Source organism: Nanorana parkeri, unplaced genomic scaffold (assembly GCF_000935625.1).
Source record: "Nanorana parkeri isolate BGI_ZX_2015 unplaced genomic scaffold, ASM93562v1 scaffold21, whole genome shotgun sequence".
Taxonomy (NCBI): domain Eukaryota; kingdom Metazoa; phylum Chordata; class Amphibia; order Anura; family Dicroglossidae; genus Nanorana; species Nanorana parkeri.
The window spans coordinates 2,378,666-2,385,494 of record NW_017306289.1 but is presented as its reverse complement, the minus strand read 5'-3'; the positions used below and the strand labels follow the sequence as shown (position 1 = coordinate 2,385,494).

The 6,829-nt window shown below is 43.7% G+C and overlaps 1 long non-coding RNA gene across 1 annotated transcript; it reads right to left on the bottom strand.

The window, feature by feature from the left end:
- Positions 1-4,832: 4,832 nt before the first annotated feature.
- LOC108792546 lies at positions 4,833-6,054 on the bottom strand. Its single transcript, XR_001941576.1, has 2 exons — positions 5,926-6,054; positions 4,833-4,956 (listed from the first exon to the last, which is right to left on the bottom strand). It is a non-coding gene; the product is annotated as an uncharacterized LOC108792546 (long non-coding RNA).
- Positions 6,055-6,829: the final 775 nt, after the last annotated feature.

Genomic DNA, 6,829 nt, shown 5'->3' with positions numbered 1-6,829 from the left:
ACCTGAAAAATAAAATATATGTAAATACTCAGATTTTTGCTAACAGAAGGCATTCCAAAAGACAAAGAACAGAGATACATTGTTTGTTCATGACATACTGCATACAGAATACTCCGAACTCCTATCAGTTAATACAGGGATAGCATCAGAACACATTAGAGGGTGTTGCACATGGCAGAATTATTACAGTAGATGTAAACCCAATTACTGAATTCTCAAGTTTCATCATGTTATTGTAATTTCAAAGTCATTTTTCATTATTTTAAAGGAGAATTTGGGGTTAAGGCTTTTCCCCATAGTTCTCCTTAGGGTAATGTGAGGACACAAACTAGCGTCCTCCCGTCACCCTAGGCTCAGTATACGGCGAGCTGTAGCTCGCCGTATACTGAGACGGCACAGTATACCGCGAGCTACTGCTCGCGGTATACTGAGACGCCGCAGCTGAAGCGGATCCCGACAATTATGCCGGAATCCGCCCAGCTGCGTGACTGAACTGACAGCTGCCTCTGCCTATCTAGAGGCAGAGCCAGCTGTTCCCGCCCCCTCCCCCGTCCGTTCCGCCAGTCAGCGCTGGTGGATCGGAGCGGGGAGGGGGGAATTCAGCCCCTCCACTGTCACGGCGGAGAGCCGTGACAGGATCGAGAGGTGAGCGAACGCCGGTATGTGTTCGCTCACCTCCCGATCTACTGAGCCGACCTGTGACAGTCTCATTGTCACAGGTCGGCTAGAACTATGAGGTGAGTGGAAAGCACTCACCTTATAGTTCTCCTTTAAATCTGAAGATTTCATTAAAATAATACCTCATGATCCTGCTATGAAAGTCCTTGTTCAGGAACTTCCTGAACAACAAAACACTCTGTCCCTGTGCTCCTGCAGTGTTACATGGACTTTTAACGATGACTAGAATTAGGAAACCCAACCTGACAAACAGTGGCGGCTCTAGACTTTGCAAGGCCTTAGGCGAAACTTAAAAATGAGGCCCCACTCAGGCCCATAATGAGAAAAAAATGCAAGCGATAAAAGTGAAAGGTATAAAGAGAACTACAACTCCCAGCAATACTCTCTAAAGAAATGCAGAATACTAATGGCTATAGGGGACTACAACTCACAGGAATACCCTCAACAGAAATGCAGCATGGTAACGGATATAGAGAACTACAACTCCCAGCAATACTCTCTAAAGAAATGCAGAATACTAATGGCTATAGGGGACTACAACTCCCAGCAATACTCTCGAACTTGCGGCCAGACGGATGGTCGGCGGTTGCCCCCCTATCTCTTGTCCTACCTTGCCTGGGTCTGCTGAGCCCCCCCGAGGCTCAGGCCCCCGGTGCACCTTGAGCTGTGCAGAATCTTTGCTTGGCTCTGCCAGCACAGTCCTCTTACCTTGCACGGCCTGACCTCTTTGGAACATGGCCTACTTGGCGCCCGGCTGGACGTCCTCCTCATCCTCGGCACCCGACACAGCCTCTTTGTCATCTTTGCCGCCCGACTGGAGCTCCGGCGACACCTCCCACCTCCGTCGGTGTCTCTGCCCCCTTCGCCCCCGCCTCTTCCATCTCTGGGGCCACTCGACAACTTTTTTTCTCTCATGGGGGCCGCTTGCCAAATTTCATACTTCAAAATAAAATTTAACTATATGCGATATGGTACTACAGACCCCAATATAGACACAATAAGGCCCCATTCATATATGAAGGTTTAGGTGCGATTAGGGATTCCTGCATCAGAAACTTGCGTTTTACTGCAGCAGAAATCCCTAAATTGGCGTTTACAACTGGCAGCTATCCCCATTCAAGTTAAAGGAGAACTATGAGGTTAAGGCTTTTCCCCATAGTTCTCCTTAGGGTAACGGAAGGACACAAACTAGCGTCCTCCCTCAGCCTAGGCTCAGTATACCGCGAGCTGTAGCTCGCGGTATGCTGAGACGCCGCAGCTGAAGCGGATCCCGACAATTCTGCCGGGATCCGCCCAGCTGCATGACTGACAGCTGGCTCTGCCTATCTAGAGGCAGAGCCAGCTGTACCCGCCCTCTCCCCCGTCCGTTCCGCGGTATATATATATATACATATATATAAACAACCCCAGTCTGTGTCCCCCCACACACATTTTAAATAATTCACAGTCCCCCCCTTCCCCTGCACCTACAATGCAATACAGAGCCCCCTCTCCTGTCACAGGAGAGGGTCCTCACGATGACCCAAACAGCAGGATGTGGCTGCCGGCGATGGTACATACAGTTGTGTCCCTCAGTTTCACAGACTTTAATGCAGTTCATTGTACAAAGTTTTTTTTTTACAATGAACCGCAGTAAAGTCTGTGACACTGAGGGACAGCTGTATGTAGTTGTGTCACACTGTCACTACACTGCGGGACCTGCTGGTGGCAGAGGCAGTGAGTGGGACTCTGGTACGGGACTCTGGAGCAGCATTTAGACTCCCCCCCTCGGATCCGCCACTGCTCTCCACAAGGCCGCCACTCACCAGTAATATGAAGGCCGCTTCTCGCGGGCGGAAGCTGGCAGAAGAAAGCAGATCATGAAGGACCAGCTGGTGCCGCCGATGTCTGCATCCGCGTCCGAAGGTAAACCCCCGCCCTCCCAGCTAGATTGAGAGCCTCGTGCGGTGGATGGGTGGGGTGAGGTGTCTTCTCATTGGCTGGTGGGCGGAGCTCCAGAAGACCGAGTGGATGGATTGACTGAGGAAACGGACGAGCTCTCAGCCCTGTCGCTGTCAAACGTAGAGTCTCCGTTTGACAGCGACAGGGCTGAGAGCTCATAACGCTACTTGGCTGCCAGGGAAGTGATGTGCCGACAGGGCAAACTAGGCGGCCGCGAGGCCCTCGGGAGTGCGAGGCCTAAGGCGACTGCCTAATTTGCCTAATTAGAGTGCCGCCTCTGCTTGTTGGCAAGCACAGAGGTAAGACGTTTCTTGTAGTTGGTTACCAGGTTTGCACAAATCTCAGGAGGGATTTTGGTCCACTCCTATTTACAGATCTTCTCTAAATCCTTAAGGTTTCTTGGCTGTTGCTTGGCAACTCAAAGTTTCAGCTCCCTCCATACATTTTTAATAGTATTAAGGTCTGGAGACTAGCTAGGCCACTCCATGAGCCTAATGTGCTTCTTCTTGAGCCACTGCTTTGGAAGGAGGTTCTCATCCAAGATTTTACAATACGTGGCCCCGTGAAAGTGGCCCTCATGCGGCAAAGTCAGCCTGTACCTTTAGCAGAGAAACAGCCCCAAAGCATAATGTTTCCACCTCTGTGCTTGACTGTAGGGATGGTGTTCTTAGGGTCATAGTCAGCATTTTTCATCCTCCAAACATGGCGAGTCGAGTTAATGCCAAAGAGCTCAATTTTGGTCTCATCTGATCCGCAGCACTTTCTCCCAATCCTTCTCTGAATTATTTAGATGTTCGTTGGCAAACTTCAGACGGGCCTGTACATGTGCCTTCTTGAAGGGGGGTACCTTGCGGGCGCTGCAGGATCTCAATCCATGGTGGTGTATTGTGTTACCAATGGTTTGTTTGGCGACTGTGGTCCCAACTGCCTTGAGATCATTCACAAGCTCCTCCCGTGTAGTTCTGGGCTGATCCCTCACGTTTCTCATGATCATCCTTACCCCATGAGGCAAAATCTGGCATGGAGCTCCAGACCAAGGGAATTGATGGTTATTTTGTATTCCTTCCATTTGCAAATAATCACTCCAACAGTTGTTTTCTTCTCACCTAGCTTCTTGCTGATAGTCTTGCAGCCCATTCCAGCCTTGTGCAGGTCTACAATCTTGTCCCTAATGTCCTTTGACAGCTCTTTGGTCTTGTCCACGGTGGTGGGGTTTGAATGGAAGAAAGAGATTCTGTGGACTGGTGTCTTATATACATAACGAGTTATCGTTAAGAGCACCTTCTTAAATTGACAGGACTAATCTGTGTACCACATAGGCAGTCTGTGGGAGCCAGAATTATTGTTGGTTGGTAGGGGATCAAATACTTATTTTACTCACTGAACTGCAACTCAATTTATAACATTTGCATCATGTGATTTTTCTGGATTTTTTATTGACATTCTGTCTCTATCATTTAAAATACGCCTATGATAAAAACTATAGACCTTTCATTTCTTTGTAAGTGGGCAAACTTACAAAATTTGCAGGGGATCAAATAATTATTTTCCTCACTGTAATGTCATTAAGAGCTATCTTCAGCGTAAAGAAGAACAAGGAGTCCCGGAAGTAATGGTTTGGCCCCCACAGAGCCCTGCATCTCATCATCATTGAGTCTTTTTGGGATTACATGGAGACACAGAAGAATTTCAGGTGGTCTACACCCACAGAAGCAATGTGGTTAGTTCTCCAAGATGTTTGGAACAACCTATCTGCCGAGTTCCTTCAAGAACTGCCGAGTTCCTTCATGAACCCAACTGATGGGTTATACATTTACGCCAAGCTCGATATTGAGCGTTATCTTTTTGTAACGATTCATATTTTCAAATGTGAATGGATTATTTATGAGGTGATGAAGTGCAGACACACTGGGGATTGTGGATCTTTCCACTGACTTGTTATAGCAAGTTTAGCAGCTATCAAAGTATAGGCAATTAATGCGCAGTAAACCAATATTTTGTATGGCAAATTCTGTGGATGTTTTTGTAATATATCCAGAGATGCAGGATATTTAAATAAACCATTTTGTAAATGCAATTACTACAGATTATTTCATACAGCCTAAGCTCCAGATACATTGTAGAAGAAATCACCAACCTGAGAAGGGGATGGAACTTCTATAGTGAAATTAACTCTTGATTTCACACTGATAGGAGTGTGCAGGCCATTTCTCTTCACAGGAGAAGCAGCTGTGATAGTACTTGGATTTTGGCTGGAAGCTTCGCTCTTATTAGAAATAATGGAGGCACATGTTCCTAATGCTGATGAAATCTCAACGTCCAAAGCAGCAACAAAAACTGTGAGAATGAAAAACAAAATATTATGGAAGAGCCACACAGAGACATTTCTGGTATAGTAAATTGTCACCATTATCCTGCCCTTAACTCTAGAAATTAATTTCAGCAGATTTCAGAATAATGTGAACATATAAAGATCTGATGAATTGCTAAACTTTTTACTAGTATCTAATTGTATGTAAGCCATTTTATATTCAACCTTATCAATAAAATAAAAAATGGGGGCTGACAGTATTATTTTAAGATGTTAGCATTTTCAAAGATGACAAATAATGAAAAAAAAATACAATAATAAAAATGATAGCCAATTTCTATTCAACTGTGATGTCCTTTCAGTTGCCTTTATTAATACTTAAAGTAGCAGATATGATTAATAGACATAGAAAATAATATGATTACGAACACAATAACATTTATTTATGATGTTCTGGGGAAGGGAATTAGAAACCTTTGTTAAAATGGAGCTAAAAATGTATAGTATTATACTAAGGAAGAAAGTATGTAAAAGACCAACTTTGTAATAAAAAGTGTGACATTCAAGGTTTATCATACTAGCTAAATGATGAAGACATTTTCCACTGTAGATAAGCTATTAATATCATAAAGAAGACACATTATAAATCAGATAGTGAATATGAATGCAGTGACATTCAAACTACACATTTATGATTGTATTGTGGATCTGCCCTGCCCTAGGAAGGATTGTTTCCATGCTACAACTGGCCACGAAAAGATCTACAACACTTATTTCCCTGACAGCGACTGACTGAGGACATAACAAGGTCAGCCAATATTTACAACCAATAATAAGGAGGTGTTTTTGCGTTCACTGGGGTTACTAACGTATCTAGTTGGTTTTATTCAGCGTTTAACCAGCCACAGAACTCATCCAAGGGATGAACTAGTGGCCACTACCCAAGTGCAGCTTGTTATCAAAAAACAAACATAGCACATCATATACCAGATTACCTGTCCTGTTCTCAGGTAGTTCCTCTGCGGGCTTCTTTTTTTTCTGTTCATGAAACATGTCAATCAGAGAGCGGGACCCTCCGGGCATCAGACCAGGTTTTAGTGACAAAGGGCCAAAATTAGATATGTGTGCTGTATCCAGTTGATGCATCTGAAGTCCAACCCTAAATAAAACAGAGAACACACAAGAACAACTGACTTTCTACCCAATAAAGAGTGAACATTCTAAAATTTGTCACATGCTGAAATTGGTTGCTGACTTCGCAATTATGGAATGACAATATGAAATTTTTGTAGCAATGGGAAACACTAATAAAAGAAATAAAGAAAGAAAGCGAATTATGTTGTTTAATCTACTTACCCCTCTCATATCTGAAACATTCAACTTCATTGAATTAAACATTTTTAGAACTTCTTTTTCAATTATTTTGGCATTATCGGTTGTTTGTTCTAGGGTTGCCGTTCTATATAAAAAAAATATATTTTTTAATCTTTACATGTTGTGGTAAACATGATACAAATACAGATTTAAATTGTAGGCAGCTAATGGCAGCATCCATGTTTCTCTCATAACAGACTATTCTTAAGGATTGCACGTAAATAAGTAAAAGGGGACCGTTGGTGATTGTCATTACTCTGTGAAGTAAATGGAAGCAGCAGTTGCTAAAAGAAACTTCTACATGGCAGCACAGAAACCTTTATTTTCCTATAAATCACAGCAACATGGGTCTAGTATAGGCATGCCTTGCATCAGGGTCTCAAGCAACTAATGTGTTGGGAGTATACCTTGTCTATTTCATCAGTAAAGGGTGCAATACAAACATATTAGGGGATTAATGTATATACTTGCACATTCTGTATAGAAGAAATGGTATTGCTCATAACAAAAGAAAGATGACCGGTA